General features: G+C 34.7%; 1 protein-coding gene across 3 annotated transcripts in view; it reads left to right on the top strand.

The window, feature by feature from the left end:
* The window catches only part of LOC127877100 (mothers against decapentaplegic homolog 1-like), a 61650-nt gene that overhangs the window by 1154 nt on the left and 41053 nt on the right, over window positions 1-19443 (top strand). The gene's annotated exons all lie outside the window — the stretch shown is intronic.

Below are 19443 nucleotides of genomic sequence, written 5' to 3'. Positions count from 1 at the left end.
GTATACGGCAGGTAGATTTTAATCGATAACGCAGCCTATTACACCGTACGCCTTCTTCTGATTGGTTGATATTTAAATATTTCATAACATGGCGAGAGGTCAGCGATTTAAGCAGAAGTTTAACTGAAACAAATTATGCCTTTTAACTTCAATTCGACGCTATTTGAGGTAAAAATGGACTAATTAACTAAAACTTTATGAGTTGGTTATGTTCTTTTGCAATTTTAAGCATATTGATATAATAGTATTGTATTTAATTTTCGTTATGGTTTTTGCAGACCGGAGTTTCAGCGTTCAGATTTATTCTGAACGCGAATTATTTCAGCTAGTTTGTATAACAAAGCGCATTTTTTCCAATAAAAGCGGCATTGTGTACACACCGGTCTTACTGACCTGTGTACTAACGTGCAAGGAATTGTGGGTAGCACTTCTTTTACAAGTGAAAAGTAAAAGCGAAAGTACGTCAAGTAATCGTGCTTCTGAAAATTGCTATCAGTCTTAATAGAGATTCAAAATCGCATTTAAACATATTAAATAACATTTCTTAAAACAACATTCCATTTTAAGCACAAATTTAACATCTTTTTTCTCATTATAAAAAAATATTCATTCCTACGCGGAACTATTTTGGCGGAAGCACAAATCCCCAAATCAGGGGAATGTGATGCGTCCTAGCATAGAGGTGACAATAACGTAGTGACGTCACCATCTATGTATAGAATGATAAAAGCGGCGTTTACAGTCTATCTGGCAAAAAAAATGGCGGCGCCCAGAGAATGTCCTAAAAAAATGCAAGCGTCCAAAAACACGCTTTTAACATATTGAACGCAAAGTAAGCCGAAGTTAAATGTTAAGAAAGACATTATTGAAAAGATCTTATACGATGTTGTTTGTTCAGTTGCTGACACAGTCAGAAAAGCTAAACAAAAACGCGACACGACGGGACCAAACTTAAACACAAAAAAAAACATTAAACGAGTGGAAGGGACAAGTCCCGTGGCTAATCGTTGAAAAGATTGAAGGGGAGATCCGTTTTAATTGTGAAATATGTAAAAATTCATCTAAGGCATACAATCTAAGCACAGTTTGGGCATATGAAGGTATTTGAAAAATAACATTGTATAATACTGAAAAGACACTGTTGAACTCGCATAAATAAAGTTGCTAGTATATTTATTTTGATTTTTTTTTGCATGAAAATAACCATTATTTTTTATTTTTAGGTCTTTTAGAAAAAATAAGAATTATTTTCCAAAACTTAGTAGTAACGTTAAGAATAAAATTTCAGAGTTAAGAATTCTTTTTGAAAATCTAGTAGTAATTTAAGAATTTCACAAAACCTTATCTGGAGCTCTGCAGTATTTGACAAAAAGCACGATTCAGCATAAACTAAGATACCTTGTTTTAAAAGGGGTAGCTGAAAGTTTCAACCAAATTATTTTAATACTTCAGGAGTTTTTATACGCCCGTCTATGACGGGACGTATTATGGTATACCCCGCGTCTGTCCGTCCGTCCGTCTGTCCGTCCGTCCGTCTGTTAATGTCGTACGCTACGTCAAATATCCTTTGACAGATTTTCTTCAAATTTTAACACAATCTTAATATTGATAAACCCTGATCCCCTTTCGTTTTTGACGGAATTCTGAATTGTCGTTCCAGAGTTATGGGACTTTGTTCGTCAAAATTTCGTGATTTCATTGAATGTCCTACTGGAGCTCAAATATCCTTCGATGGATTTTTTTCAAATTTCAACACAATCTTAATATTGATAAACCCTGATCCCCTTTCGTTTTTGACGGAATTCTGAATTGTCGTTCCAGAGTTATGGGACTTGTTCGTCAAAATTTCATGATTTCATTGAATGTCCTACTGTGGCTCAAATATCCTTCGATGGATTTTTTTCAAATTTCAACACAATCTTAATATTGATAAACCCTGATCCCCTTTCGTTTTTGACGGAATTCTGAATTGTCGTTCCAGAGTTATGGGACTTTGTTCGTCAAAATTTCGTGATTTCATACGCCCGTCTATGACGGGACGTATTATGGTATACCCCGCGTCTGTCCGTCCGTCTGTCCGTCCGTCTGTCCGTCCGTCCGTCTGTTAATGTCGTACGCTACGTCAAATATCCTTTGACAGATTTTCTTCAAATTTTAACACAATCTTAATATTGATAAACCCTGATCCCCTTTCGTTTTTGACGGAATTCTGAATTGTCGTTCCAGAGTTATGGGACTTTGTTCGTCAAAATTTCGTGATTTCATTGAATGTCCTACTGTAGCTCAAATATCCTTCGATGGATTTTTTTCAAATTTCAACACAATCTTAATATTGATAAACCCTGATCCCCTTTCGTTTTTGACGGAATTCTGAATTGTCGTTCCAGAGTTATGGGACTTTGTTCGTCAAAATTTCATGATTTCATTGAATGTCCTACTGTAGCTCAAATATCCTTCGATGGATTTTTTTCAAATTTCAACACAATCTTAATATTGATAAACCCTGATCCCCTTTCGTTTTTGACGGAATTCTGAATTGTCGTTCCAGAGTTATGGGACTTTGTTCGTCAAAATTTCGTGATTTCATTGAATGTCCTACTGTAGCTCAAATATCCTTAGATGGATTTTTTTCAAATTTCAACACAATCTTAATATTGATAAACCCTGATCCCCTTTCGTTTTTGACGGAATTCTGAATTGTCGTTCCAGAGTTATGGGACTTTGTTCGTCAAAATTTCGTGATTTCATTGAATGTCCTACTGTAGCTCAAATATCCTTCGATGGATTTTTTTCAAATTTCAACACAATCTTAATATTGATAAACCCTGATCCCCTTTCGTTTTTGACGGAATTCTGAATTGTCGTTCCAGAGTTATGCGACTTTGTTCTATTAAGCTTTTTTCTATTCCGATTGTACACTACCACTTACCCATCTACATTTCTCTTTTATTATTGGTCAAAATATCTATAACAGGTTTACTTCAACTCCATATCCTCTAAAGAAATGCATACATATACTCAAAAAAAGATATGGTATGAATGTCAAGGAGACGGCGCTCCATGCTCATGTACTTATAAAATAAACCATGTATTCAAATACAAATAAACTGAAGTAAAAAAATGATTCAAAGGGTTATTTATTACCTTACTACTTCATTGGCGAACGACGGGCGTATCATGCGCTCATGGCGCAGCTCCTCAGTTTTGAAGGGTGATACACAAAGCAAGGATGGGATAGGCGATTGAGAGGCCTTATTTATTGATGAAACTTGGTCAGTGCATACAATTTTGTTCTGAGAAACCTGTAGATATGATTACAGTCCATTGAAAGAAACATGGCTCCCATATGACTTACATTTGTGTATCGAAACCATTTGCACACTGTAGAAATCACATTTTTAACCCACTTATCTTGAAACTTGCAAAGAATATAAAAAATGTATTGTCATCAAACCTTGACAGAGTTAAAATGATTGTGCTTTATTTAAAAAGATAGTACCTGAAAGGAGAGTTGCCTAAGGGCAATGGACCATTCCATTCGCCTAATTGAGTAAATGATCAATGGATTCACCCAATAGCATTTGAAACATTTTCGTCCTTTTAAGGAAGCGGAATGTTTTCTGTTTTTACTTTTTTGTTTTATATCATTTCATGCAAAAGTTAGTAAATCTGTGAAGGTGTATTTATTGTTTTTAAGCAGTAAAGAAGAGTGAATCATTATAATATTATTGTACATTGATTTATTGCTATTATTTCAAAATAACTTTTATTTTGGACACCTTAATTTTTATGCCCCCTTTTGAAGAAAAGGGGGTATATAGTTTTTACACTGTCTGTCTTTGTAAGTCTGTCTGTCAGTCTGTCTGTCACACTTTTCGTGTCCGCTCTCTTTTTCAAATACTTTTCTAAGAGTAGCACAATATCTTAAAAAGTTATACTGCTTTATTCTATAACAATACCATGATACCAGGCTTTTTCCGCCCTATGCCACGGGTCCGAAATTCGGCCCCATTCCCAATGCAAATCTGGTTGTTTTTTTTCCCAATTGAAAAAAAAAATTCCCAATTCAAAAAAAAAAAAAAAAAAAAATTTTTTTTTTTTTTTTTTTTTTTTTTTCACCCTTTAAATATATAAGTTGACCTGATCTGGTGTGGAAAATAGAAAGTATTGCATAATTAAATTATCTGTTGCCTTGAATTTGTTTTAAGAACTGTAAAATATGTTAATGATTATTTAAGACTTAACTTTTTTTCCTCAAAATCCGGCGCTTCCCGCGATTTTTTTCACCTCAAAAAGGCCAAGCCTTTTCCCCAAATTCAGATTAAAAAACCTGCACTAATCACACATGTTCATAATATTTTGTAAAATTTTAATAATAAGTTATCAAAATAGTCGTTATTTACCAGTTAACGGCTTCTTTGAAATATAAGAAACACTGTTTTAAATAATTTACATGCGATAACTTTTCCCAATTGAGCCAATTTTGCGATTAATTTTTTTCCCAAAATGGGGGTTTTCACGACGCGAAATTCCCAAAATTCCAGTGTGGCGTTTTCCCAAAATGGAGCGGAAAAAGCCTGGATACATAACACAACATATTTTAATGAATTGTTACATTAAAATCTACTTCCTTATAACACATTTAAGTCTTTTAACACATTGAAGTAATTCAAGATATGTACCGGTAGCACTTTTTCATCACATATTTATCGTCATTATATTATCATCCCATATGATAGCTTTTCTAACAAAACACAATCTAAATGCATGGAACATCTAGTATATCTATAACTGTTTATCCGAATACTAAACCTGTCCGAAATATGTACACTTAAGAACGCCTTACCTGTAGTAGTTTTTCTTTAATAATCCAAATTTTTCTTGTTGTTATCTGGTTTAACAAACCTTATCAAATGTTTGTAAAATCCAGTTAATGCCTTCTCCATTATTGAATCACCATAACTTGCAATTTGAATCGCCAGCTTTGAATTGAACGCGGGTTGAATGTTACGTCCGCCATTTACAATGTCGAAGGTCATGACATAGAAGTCTACTCAGATCATTTATATCTAATCGAGGAAATGTGTTTTCTCTATGTTTATGTGTAGTATTATGACTTGTTAGTATAAAAAATGAACTGTGATTCCAGTTTATATAAGATGGGTGTTACTTGTAATGATCGCTGGATTAACAAACTGACAAAACTCGCTGGACTTACTAGTGGAACTACATAATTAATAGACCTTTGATCAATTTTGTTTTTTTCTTTAATTACTTTTGCCGACTTTCTTTAACCATGCCGTCTGCAAAGTCTGAAAAAAAAACTGAAATTATCGGATAATCACTGCTGATTATTACCCAGTTAGTGCGCACACACTATTTAGACGGTGAAATGTGTATTGGAAGAGATGAGATAAGATAAACAACGCCCGGGTATTCCCTCGATTATAGACCGAGTTTCAAATACTGAAATATTAATTTAAATTAGGAGCACAGCGGGATTTATTAACATGGAACTCGAGATGTTAACTGACTGACGCACGGGTCAAATTTTCGATGTGTCGAAATGACGCACGGCAGAAAAAAGGGTTGCATCAAAAACAAGTCATTTTTAATTTGCTCGCGTCATAACGCAGGATTCTGCGTTTATTGCAATCCCTGTTTACCAAACTTGGTCAGAAGTTGTATCTAGACAATATCTAGGTCAAGTTCGAATATGGGACATGCCGGGTCGAAAACTAGGTCACGGGATCACTAAGTACATTTCAAGGATTTAGCATAGTAAAATGATCATAACTTCTATCAAAGCGTTTATTGGGGGCATTTGTCATCCTGTGGTGACAGCTCTTGTTGTCTCTAAATTTAAGGACACCTTAAGTTTTTGAATATTTTTCGTATCTCAATTTTCAAACTCCTATTGTTTGCATATTGGTCAGTGTAAAAACTTAGTAATAGATGGTATGCACCCTGGATGGGGGCAGATCTCAACTCCTGTCCTAACTCCCTTTCACTTTGCTGAAAGTCTTGCCCTGGAATTTGATTCATTAAGGATTTTGTTGTTAATGTTCTATTTTGTTGTTTTATTGAAAAGTCTTGAATTTTATTATAGAACTGAACATGCTCACTGTTCTTTAACATTTTAAATACATGAAGCGTTTGAGTTACCGTAAATCCACGAATATAATACGTCCTCGTGCATAATACGCACCCCCGAGTTTGGTAAAAATTTATCGGTAAAAATTGAAAAACTGAGTAAAATACAGTCAATCTTGTATTAAGAGACCACTCAAGGGAGTTATCAAAAGTGGTCTCTTAATAAAATGGTCTTTAAATAAAAAAGGCCATTCTGGAAGAATGCTTACCCTCAATTTTAATTTATATGAAGGAAAATCTCTTTTGTCAACAGTGATTTTAACTTTTATATTAAAATGAATATAAACACAATACATAAACAATATTTTACTTATAATGTGTTATATTTTTTCACTTATTGTAAATTATCATTTATTATGAATGAATTGTGTGTACATATTTATTTGCAAAAACAACATAGACAAGGAAATACAGGGGTTCCACTGGCCCAAAAAAAGTTGTCGCCACTTTTTCGCGGCGCGAAACTGTCAGTTATTCCGACCTTATTAATTATGACAATTGTCTAAGAAACCTTACAACATCAATGTCATTGACTATATTATAATTACTTTTAAAAGTATGTAAATACATAAAAAATAATAAGTAACTTCATAAGTCTTAATAAGCTTTATTTAAACATAAAAACATTGGTTTGCACATGATAAATAATCACATATAACAAAACTTATCTAATAATATAAACATCAATGGAACAGTATGCTGCATACATTTTTTATAAAAATTTATTTAAACATACAATCACACAAGTGTACATCATCTGGAAGGGAAAAAAATTCAAACATCAGTAAATAAAGCCTCTCAATTTACAATGTAATTGTTAAACAGTTACATTTCAGAAAATAAAACATCTAAATTTAATTGTTTAACAGTTACATTTGGTCATTTGGCTAATATGATGCACATAAACTGAAAGGGAAAAAAATGATACACATCTGAACGACAAACATCTCAATTTAAATTAACACCGCCTTATATATCGTTATAATCATTGATCTTTGTGCCAGTTTGTCCTAAGTGTTACATATTTAAGTGTTCTTTATCATAAAAGAACCGTTAATCCGATAATAACCCCCATAAAACTTGACAATAGCAGTAAAAACACCGACTGTAACACTTTCACGCTTCCGTGATTTCAGTGCACTCTACACTGTAGGGCGCTTACATCGTCGTAAATCAATATTTACAACTGACAAACGCTGGCCGCTTATGCTCGGTCGCGTGCTTTTCGACTCGCAGTACATTTTCGGATAGGATTTTACCGATTTTTGAAATTCGCCACTTTAAAAAAATTGGAGCCTCTTAAAAAAAATGAGCGCCATTTGGCGCCAATGGCGATCGACAGCGGAACCCCTGAAATATTTATTCGCAGTTTTTTTCACATGACACATTATTTTCCAGGTCTTCAAGCACCTAGGCTTTACGCTTAAGAATGTTCTGAATTTGAGTTTTACCGACTCCAAACTCATCTGTGATTTTACGTGTACTTTTACTCTTTGACAATTCCAAAACCCAAATTTTCTCATTCAACGTTAACACTTTTCGTTTTGAAATTTCTGCATGTACGCTAAAGGAAATCTGACTCGATTATGATACATAATGAGCTGGAAAAATTAAAACACGTCAATTGAAAACCAACAAACAGACCTGATTGGAAAATTTATTAAGTATATAACAATGTGATTGGCTAACAAATATCTACTAATTAGCATAATTGCAAATTGGTAATGTACGGATTTCGACAGATGTTGCCGATTAATAGTTTATTTTCCGCACTTCTCAGGAAATGTCTGTCGTGTACAGTGCATTGTTTCTGCACCTGTTATCTATACTCGAGAAAAATCGGCGTAGTCTCTTAACGTTCCACATAATAAACAATTTAAGCTGTAGACTGTGCGTAATACGCTCCTCTATTATTCAACTCAATAAATTGATACGCAGTCTACAACAATACCGGTCAGAACTGGTCAACAAGACAAAACATAATCATAATGGTTGGTGTGAAAACAAAGCAGAGGTGTAACAGTACATCTTATCGGCTTAGATAAACAATTAACACGGAGTTGTACCTGAAAGATCAATAGATTAACCACTTTTACCTCCTAGTGGTCGCTTAATTCAAGATTCGGACATCAAAATACACAAAAATCAGCGGTCGCTGGTCGCGTAAGACAAAAGACGCTTAATACAATATCATTATATAGCGAAAAAGCTCCGTGATATTTCAAAATGGTCGCAAAAGACAAAGGTCACTTAATACAAGTGGTCGCATCCACAAGGTTGACTGTACGTACTTAAAAAATCCGTGTCCGAAATCGGCCATTTCCGAAAAAATGTGTCAATATATTTTTGTGTTGGGAAAATAGCAAATCAATTTGGTGTTGTCAACTATCTGTTTCCCATTAATACCCCGGTATATTGATCGGGATGTGTTATAGTGCTGTTGTTATGACAGTTGCATAATAAATATCTCTGTCTGTTGTTTATATTACCATTGATTGTGACCGATAACACACGGCCCCTTGCTGACATCCGGGTCGAGCAGTCATAATTACAAAAGAAAGAAGCAGAGACGCTGTTTTTTGTTTTCACATTTCAGCGATTTTCCTCCTTCTTTATAAAGTACCGATAAACGGTACTTTCCCTATCAAGCAAAAATTCCCAAATTCCCTATCGGCATCTGAAAAAATCCCAATCGGCGTCTGAATTTTTTCTCAAAACGACCGAAAGTTTCGTAACAAAACCCAACTTTCGGCGAGCGAACAAAAAAATCGAAAAGTTGTGTGTAACCACGCGCTCGATTAATTTCGGGTTTTATAATTCAGCGTGTGCAATCAATAGAGTCGTTACTGTTTCCGGTTCTTTTGTCAGGCAGCCAGCGTACTGTTTTACGTCTGTTTGTAACCTTGCCTCTGTGGAAAGGGTGTTCAGTCTAATGAACAATCTTGGCACGAACAATCGGAACCGTCTATCACACGACACATTGACAGCACTAATGATGCTGTGCAGAGAGGGATGCCAGCAACTGATAGATAATCAAACATCAAAGATTGTTGAAATTTTCAAAAAAATGAAAGACAGAGACATTGCTTTACAAGAGATTAAAACAACTTGTAATTGATTTTGTGTGTTCTTTATAATATTTTGTTATTTATTTCAACTTTATTACTTAATGGTCATTAAGGCATGCCTGCAAATGATTATTTTAATGGGTATGTTCAATTAAGTATGAACTGTATGATGTTTTCAATAAGACCCAAACTTCACGACGCGAAATTTGCCCAACTTAAAGATTTCACGACTCGATTTTTCCCAATTTTGAGGTTTTCACGACTCAATTTTTCCCAATTGGACCGGTACGGGTACTTTTCCCAATTGGACAAGGAAAATCGCTGCATTAAATTCAATTTGACAATATTCGGGATGATAATAATTATAATAATAATAAAGTAATAAGAAGACAAAATGGTTACTTCCGTTTTTATAGTTGTCTAAATGAATTACTTTTCCAAAGTGTTACAAACTCGATACTTTAATGTACCTTAAAATACAATTAAACCGCTCATGTTTTTCATGATCTCTTTAATTAAAATACACTGCTGTCATTAAGGCTAGTTTGGGAGTAAAAAACAAATTAATTATCACCTTTCAATTTAATTTGGCAATCGGCAGACAGTTGTAATAGACTCTATTAGCATCATAAAACTAATTATTTAATAAACACTCTTTACTTCAGATATGGTAAATATGCTGTAGAAAGATAAATAGTGGTCAGCTAAGAAAATTTATTTACGGGTATTGTCAGTTGTTTTTTTTATTTGCTAATTTCTTTACACGATTTAGCGTCCAGTCGCTATTTTATAGGCAGACGACGCTATTAACTGTGTATTCAAAGTATACAGTGTCTGCGCATGAATGACTTAATATTATCCGAAAGCTCCTCCTGTTCTCACGTTTCATTCGACAACGTCATTTCATGTGTAAGCGAGCTCAATGTTGATTGGCCAGCTACCATGCGCACTTCAATAACAATAAGGTCAAGGGATATCTCATAATCGGGTACAGACCGGGTTTTGTTTACTGTTCAAATTGCGAACACTTTCATTAAAACAAAGAGACAAATATAGAAAACCAGTTCGATATAAATGGCGGATGTTTTCAATGAAAATTTACTAGATTTTCGCATTTTCACAAATAAGATTTTTATTGAGCCAAATTCTCAATATTTTCGCAAATGACTCAAGTGTCGAACAACAGCGCGAGCCCTGTTGCACCCCTTTATTATGGTGTAGTTGAAAATGGCTGCCGCGAAGCTAATACACTGTAACTCCAATATAACGCGGATGACGGGGTCCAAGCCATGCAACAGCGTTATAAACAGACAGCGTTATAAGTTTTGAGCTTATTTATTTACGGGGGCTATAAAAACAGGTAAAGTATAGCCTATAATATAGGTCCTGTGTATTGTCATGCTGTGTTGTCATCCGCAAATACATGCATATAAACCGAATCGAACGATAACAGTATACATACCGCTTTTCTAATGTGCACATTTATCCGATAATCAAATATAATTACAACATCACTTACGAAAAAATAATGTTAAACATTTATGACAAGAAATATGTTTACGAATTTCGTAAACAAATTCATATGCCTTCGCCATTTTTCAGAAAAATTAGTACAGTGCATTATGGGACACAGCTTTCATTGGGCAAGCGAATTTAAATTTAGATTGAATGCAATACGATACATGTACAAAGAAATATTTTATTGCGTCATACGCAGCATGTAAAAAACGTGCTTTCCGTGGACTTTCTGATAACGGGCACAAATTTAAGTGCATCTCTGTTACCTATTACACTGCGTTAGCATGTAAATAAAACGCAGGATTTTTTCATTTCTTTTTCATATACGTACTGAAACATTAAACACACACACAGATATTTTTATTTATCAAGCATGTGTAGCATATAATAAACAATAACACACACAGGCATAGTTTATACAATGAAATACAATACACGATAAATACAAAACATAAACAGGTAATCGTTTTAAATAACTTTAATTTGATAATTATTCCGCTTGCACTTGCCTTATTGAAATTAGCGCACTGAACCGCTCTGATAGGGATTACATGTAATAAACACGGACTCGCGAGTTTTCACACCTTTATTGACATTACACAACAGATTAACACCAATTAGCTGTCGAGTGTCGTTTAACCTCTAATCGATTAAAATCAGTTTAACGGACGGATAAAGCGATCAAGCTGTGATCGCCGGCTCCTTTGAATTTTCTGAGAGTTGCATAACATGGATTTGAGTCAGAAATGGAAGGTTGGAGAAAAAACAGGATCCAAGGACCCCCCGCGTTATATTGGACACAGCGTTATAACGGACCGCACTATATTGGAGTTACAGTGTAACAGCGATTAAGTTGAAAATTTGCACAGGAAAAATTTTGTTCTGCTCTAAACTCCTATATTATACTACCCCCTACTTGAAGAAAAATCGACAGGTAAAAAAGTGCCTATTTTATTCGTAGATTTACAGTATTTAAATGGTGGATAAGATGGTCAGGCAGATAGCAGTAGATAGATCATTCTGTCTGCAAATATTTGGTCAAACTAATTGGACATGAATTTTTTTTATGTCAGTTAAATTGTATAAGCTAATGTTAAGATTTTAACCCTATTCATTATTTGCTGGAGCGAAAAAAAAACCCACTCACATTGTTCAAAATACGAAAGTTCATTCCTGCATCTCTAAATTGAGTTAAAATTTGAATTGCAAATACAAAATATTCATAGCCTCACAGCACCATTTGTTTTCAGTACTATTTAAAATGCAATACCACCTCAGAAAAAGTGCTGCAAATTCTAGATACAGAAAAACTGATATAAAATTTAAGCATCGTTGATGATGAAAGCAGAAAACATTAAGTTCTTCAACTGATTTGGTTAAAGCTCATTTGGAATAAATTTAATGTTTCTGAAAAATTTAATTAATGTCAGAGCTCCAGATAAGGTTTTGTGAAATTACTACCACATTTTCAAAAAGAATTCTTAACTCTGAAATTTTATTCTTAACGTTACTACTTAGTTTTGGAATATAATTCTTAAATTTTTTAAATGACCTAAAAATAAATAATAATGGTTATTTAATGCAAAAAATGAAAATAAACATACTAGCAACTTTATTTGTATGAGTTCAACAGTGTCTATTCAGTATTATACAATTTTATTTTTCAAATACCTTCATATGCCCAAACTGTGCTTAGATTGCATGCCTTCGATGAATTTTTAACTTATTTCACAATTAAAACGGGTCTCCCCTTCAATCTTTTAAACGATAAGCCACGGGAATTGTCCCTTTAATTCGTTCAATGTTTTTTGTTCAAGTTTGGACCCGTCTTGTCGCGTTTTTTTAGATTTTCCGACTGTGTCGGCAACTGAACATACAACATCGTATAAGATCTTTTCTATAATGTCTTTCTGCACATTCAACTTCGGCTCACTTTGCGTACAATATGTTAAAAGCGTGTTTTTGCACGCTTTGCAGTTTTTTAGGACACTCTCTGGGTGCCGCCATTGTTTTTTGACAGACTGTACACGCCGCTTTTATTGGAAAAAAATGCGCTTTGCTAAACAAACCCGATAACCATTCTATATAAGCAACGAAAAGATCTTTAAAGGGATCTTTTCACGCTTTGGTAAATAGACAAAATTGAAAAAAGTTGTTTCAGATCCGCAAATTTTCGTTTTAGTTTTGATATTTGTGAGGAAACAGTAATACTGAACATTTACCATGCTCTAATATAGCCATTATATGCATCTTTTGACGATTTTAAAACCTAAAAATTATAAAGCGTTGCAACGCGAAACGATTGAATAATTTGGAGAGTTCTGTTTTTGTCGTTAAATTTTGTGAAACTACGAAGATTGCTTTTATAAGGTATAAAATACGTCAAGAATGTGTACACGGCGGAATAGCTCAGTAGGCTAAAGCGTTTTTACTTCAGGACTCTGGCAGGACTCCAGGGGTCACTGGTTCGAAACCTGCTACGGGCAATGTTCTTTTCCTTTTTATACGCCCGTATAAAATACGGGACGTATTATGTGAAACCCCTTGGCGGGCGGGCGGGCGGCGGGCGGAAGGCATCACTTTGTCCGGACTCTAATTCAAATTGTATTCATCCGATCTTCACCAAACTTGGTCAGCAGTTGCATCTAGTTGATATCTAGGCCAAGTTCGAATATGGGTCATGCCGGGTCAAAAACTAGGTCATAGGGTCAATAAGTGCATTTTCAAAGGGGCCACTTTGTCCGGACTCTATTTCAAATTGTATTCATCCGATCTTCACCAAACTTGGTCAGCAGTTGCATCTAGTTGATATATAGGCCAAGTTCGAATATGGGTCATGCCGGGTCAAAAACTAGGTCATAGGGTCAATTAGTGCATTTTCAACTGCGCCACTTTGTCCGGACTCTAATTCAAATTGTATTCATCCGATCTTCACCAAACTTGGTCAGTAGTTGCATCTAGTTGATATCTAGGTCAAGTCCGAATATGGGTCATGCTGGGTCAAAAACTAGGTCAAAGGGTCAATTAGTGCATTTTACTTTGTCCGGACTCTAATTCAAATTGTATAAATCTTATCTTCACCAAACTTGGTCAGTAGTTGCATCTAGTTGATATCTAGGCCAAGTTCGAATATGGGTCATGCCAGGTAAAAAACTAGGTCATAGGGTCAATTAGTCCATTTTCAACAGCGCCACTTTGTCCGGACTCTTATTCAAATTGTATTCATCCGATCTTTACCAAACTTGGTCAGTAGTTGCATCTAGTTGATATCTAGGTCAAGTTCGAATATGGGTCATGTCGGGTCAAGAACTAGGTCATAGGGTCAATTAGTGCATTTTCAACGGCGCCACTTTGTCCGGACTCTAATTCAAATTGTATTCATCCGAAACTTTTAAACAACTTTTTATCCTGCGTCAAAGTGGTATGGGGGTATAAGTCACATTCAGTGACAAAGCTCTAGTTGCTTTTGCAAAATGACGTGTTTCGTGTTACATCAACACTGCTTCCTACAAAGGTTTTATACTTATATCGATATTAGCTGTGAGCAATCTCGACTCGCCCACATCATCTGACCTCTTTTTGTTCTTGATATTGACCGCCTTTTGTACTTTGACTTATTCAAATGGGCCCATGAATCAATACTGAAGAAAAGTCTTTCACTAAGGGTATATTAATTGAGCGCAGCATTCTGTTAAATATTTAACGCCCAGTCCTTAAGAAAATATAAAGACTTGAAAAAGTTGAATGATCTGCTAAAAAATAAATCATTTTTTATAGGCCCGTTTTAAAAAACGGGACGTATTATAGTTTCACCCTTGGCAGGCGGGTGGCAGGCGGGCGGCGTCCACAGCAGTGTCCGCTCTCTAATTCAAATAGTTTTCATCCGATCTTCACCAAACTTGGTCAGAAGTTGTGTCTAGACAATATCTAGGTCAAGTTCGAATATGGTTCATGCCGGGTCAAAAACTAGGTCACGGGGTCACTTAGTGCATTTCAAGGATTAAGCATGATGTCCGCTCTCTAATTGAAGTAGTTTTCACCCGATCTTCACCATATTTGGTCAGAAATTGTGTCTAGATGATATGTAGGTCAAGTTCAAATATGGGTCATGCTGTGTCAAAAACTAGGTCACAAGGTTACTTAGTGCATTTCAAGCATTTAGCATGGTGTCCGCTCTCTAATTTAAGTAGTTTTCATCTGATATTCACCTAATTTGGTCAGAAGTTGTGTCCAGATGATATGTAGGTCAAGTTTGAATATGGGTCATGCCGGGTAAAAAACGAGGTCTAGAGGTCACAAAGTGCATTTCAAGCCTTTAGCATGGTGTTCGCTCTCTAATTGAAGTAGTTTTCATCTGATCTTCACCAAATTTAGTCAGATGTTACATCTAAATGATATCTAGGTCAAGTTCAAATATGGGTCATGCCGGGTCAATAACTAGGTCTTGAGGTCACTTAGTGCATTTCAAGCATTGAGCATGGTGTCCAAAACCTTCGAACGGGCGTATCTTGTGACAGTTTGGCATTCTTGTTTTAATTTTATTCTTGATTTTTTACTGGTGCTTTTACGATCCAATGTTTGCATTTATCAATATAAAGCATTTAATGAATAAGTTAAAAAAATGCCAAAATCTGTGAAAAGGCCCCTTTATTACGCCAGGGGTGTGATTTTTCCGCGGATCCGTGGATTTCCGCGGATCGGGTTGTCCCGGATGTCACTTCTGAGATTTGCGTAAATTCGTTTTAAAAAATGTGGGGGAGAGGGGCTACCACCGATTCCGCGGACGTAGTTCATAAGCGGCCCGAAATATCCACAGCCCGCGAAATCTCTCCGCATTTTACACTGGTATATTATGCCTAAGCATTTTTAAAACGAGCCATATAATTGGCTGTCGTTTCCCAATCTTCCAATTAAAATCGTGTTCTTAAAATGCGCTCTGTGATTTGTTTGCAAATGGCGCCGTTGTGAAAAGAAAATTAAGATTATTGAAATAACAAATAGCAATCGAATAAACGACTGACATCACCTAGTCTGATAGGAATAATGAAATGTGTTTGTCAAAAAAAAGACTATGTTTTAGATACAAGCAACACATATTTTGTTAAGAAATGTGCACACTGAATTTGTGTCACGGAAACCAGTGTTTGCAAATTGGAGTTTAGTCTACTCGCGAAGTAAAACAATTTAGAAGAGTATCGTTCGAACATGGAAATAGACAAACATGATTTGATTTTTATATGTCTGTGGGTCTGTGTATAATCAGATTCATATGCATATTCTGCTTTATTATGTTTGTCACGCTGTTCAGTTAACTGAAATAGCTTTGAACTGAGTGAAGATGTGAAATGCAAGATATTGAAAGGTAAACAAATTAAATATATTCATTTAACTCAGTTAATACATCATTAACACCAGAAGAACACTCAAGTGTGTTTGTTTATATTTAGTCTATTAACTGTAATTCAATACATTGAAAAACTGCTGCTATTGATCACAATATATACTTAACTGTTTACTTTGCATCCTCAGTATGTTAAATGTGAAGTTTAACAAGTTTTTATAAAGAAATGTTGTTATGAAGTTCAAAAAGTTGTTTATTTTAATGTCTGTTTTTATGTTTGTCATTGCGTTATGCGCGCCATTCGCGTAGTCAAAATCAGTCAACAGAATTTTCCTCCCCTCTGACTTTGCCTCAATCACACCCCTGTACGCGAAAATAACTCAATAAAAATTGATATGACTGATGTAAAAATAATATTTGTAAATTGATTTTGTAATTCTTAATGGTAGGACCAGATTTTAAAATAAATACGTAACGGACTTGAAAATAATTCTTAATTACAAAAATACGACCCTAATCTGGAGCTCTGAATGTGAATGCAATGCAAATTATTGTGCATTGAAATAACGTTGCAGTAAATACCAAAGAGTCTTAATTATGACTCTCTATAGTCACCATTGTAAGCTAGTGATTATACATTTATACATCAATGTAAATATACAACTACAAAGAGAATCATGCATTTGAGAACATGTTTTCTTAGTGCCTTAGTGGTAGCTATTCAGTTAAAGTTTGGATTTGTCTTTGTACAGTGATTCTGTTTGCCCAATTGGGAAAAGTACCGGTACCAGACCAATTAGAAAAATTGTGCACTAAAATACCTGGAATTGGGAAAATTTGAATCTTAAAGTCTTCATATGGGGAAATTGGTGTATGTGATTTTTTTGCTGCAAAATACTTTTTAATTGATAACGAATAGCTGTGAAGTTGTCAATAATTTACTTAGGTTCAAGCCATGGAGCTGCATAGGGAAACTAACTTAATTTATAATAAAAAATATCAGAAACCTTCAATTTAGGGCATGACAAAACATTGTTCTTAAATTTTTATTGGAAAGATCTGCATGCAACTTTTAAGTAATGATACAGTAGAGTTGTCCTAATGTACATGTGTATTTAATATTATATTTAGAGCTTCGTTGCTCAATATTTAGTCAAATGTTATAATCCATATTCACCACAGGCATAATAAGACTTGTGGAAGTTTTTGTATTGATTTCTATTATTACTTTGAAAATTTCCATTCCCAGGAGAAAATAAATTACATCCACTTTACAGCAAACTCTCCTGAATTTTCTTAATTTTATCAAATTGCTACCATGAGTTATGGACAAAATGCATGATAGTTTATTGCTTCCTGAGTCTTATTTCCATAATAATTGAAAGGGAATAACATGGTTGAGATAGCAGGAATGTGTTCTGTAATTTTACTACATGTTTATTGATCGACTGTTTTTGACAGTTGTTCTTTGCCATGTTTGTGGGGGTGCTGATATTCCATCTAAAATATCGTTGGAAATGAGTCCCCCTTAAAACTTGTGGAGAGATACTCATTATGGCATTAGAGGCAGCCTGGCTTCTAACATAAAATTGTTTGAAGTAAAATGGATACCTTATACTGCTAACTATCTTAAATTTGCATTAGGGAAGAGTTGTGCCACAGTTATTTAAAATTGTCTTTTCTTTCTCAAATTTTGAGAACATGTTTAGCTACTTTAATGCAAATTCATATATAGGACCCTGTGACTTCCTGTATCTCATGGAGCTGCACATTTTGAACGGTGAAAGGTCAAGGTCATCCTTCAAGTTCAAAGGTCAAATATATGGCTTCAAAGCGGCGCAATAGGGGGCATTGTTTTTCTGACAAACACATCTCTTGTTTATTTAGGCCCCAAAAAGGGATATTGTTGCCCCACTGTTTGGCATATGGCATTTGAACTGTATGCCCATCCGCCCGAAAACTTTAACATTGGTCATAACTTTTGCAATATTGAACATAGCAACTTGATGTTTAGCATGCATGTGTATCTCATGGAGATGCACATTTTGAGTGGTGAAAGGTCAAGGTCATCCTTAAAGGTCAAATGTAAAAAAACAACCAAGGGAAGTAACACGCTTTAAAGGGAGATAATTTCTATATATCATTTGGCAGGTACAGATAATTTTTACAAGGGAAGTAATATTTTTTAAAGGGATATAATCAAAAACAAAAATAAATATATCAAAGTGGCGCAGTAGGGTGCTTTGTGTTTCTGACAAACATATCTCTTGTTTCAAATACATTTACCTTTAATACGCTTTTGGAACACAAATTGAGGCATTTCTTCCTTTTAGAATTATTTTTCAGAAGTCAATTGGGAATGTTGTACTTTTTCCTTCTTTGGGAAATTTCCTTTCACAGGTATGTTATAAAGAAGGGAAACAATCGCTGATTGTACATTAAATATTCCTTACCTTTTTCTGAACAAATGAAATTTTGTTAATTTAAATATTCAATAATAATTTATATTTATATATTAAGATTAAATCTGGATCGCACATCATGCTGAGTATTTCTCAGAAAATTGAAGGAAATTATTTTAAGTTTGGTTTTTAGCTGTTTTATGAAGCAATTATTGACAAATTGGCATGATTTTTTTCACAGAACTTGTCTTGGACATTTAGTTTATCACATTTTATATAAATTTTGTTTAGGCGGCAATTAAAGCAGTATTCACTAAATGCATTAAACTGTAACAACAAAGCATAACTCTTTTCTGGACTTCAATTTGGCAAATTTTAAGGCCAGTAAATCACACTTAAAATAATAAACAACCAACAATTGTGATGCAAACCAATTACATAATACCACACATTGCAGATTGAGTCATGCTTTCGGAGACAATAAGAGAGGAGAAGGGTTGTACAAGCAGTCATCTCCTTGCCAAATTCACATTTGTTTTCTCTTGTGCTGGAAATTATGGATCCAATTAATGCCGGTTCCATAGTTGCTTAAGTGTCATGTTTCACCCTATTAGTGTAGAAACAATTCATGCACACATGTTAACTATATCTCAAGATGTTTAAAGGTAGAGTGGCAGGAATCTGCTTTTTTGTTTGCATCTTAAAGGGGCTTATCAGCACATTGAAAGTAGTTATTTGGTGCTGACATGAAGATCTAGATTCTTGTTAACCCATTGTCTTTGAAATATTAAGTTCAGGTGAAGATTTTTATGCCCCCTTTCGAAGAAAAGGGGGTATATAGTTTTTGCACTGTCCATCCGTCAGTCTGTCTGTCAGTCTGTCACACTTTTCGTGTCCACTCTCTAATTCAAATAGTTTTCATCCCATCTTTACCAAATTTGGTCAGAAGTTGTATCTAGAC

The sequence above is a fragment of the Dreissena polymorpha genome, chromosome 4 (genome assembly GCF_020536995.1).
Source record: "Dreissena polymorpha isolate Duluth1 chromosome 4, UMN_Dpol_1.0, whole genome shotgun sequence".
In the NCBI taxonomy this organism is placed as follows: domain Eukaryota; kingdom Metazoa; phylum Mollusca; class Bivalvia; order Myida; family Dreissenidae; genus Dreissena; species Dreissena polymorpha.
The sequence above is the reverse complement of the archived record's forward strand: the minus strand, read 5'-3'. Positions and strand labels throughout refer to the sequence as shown.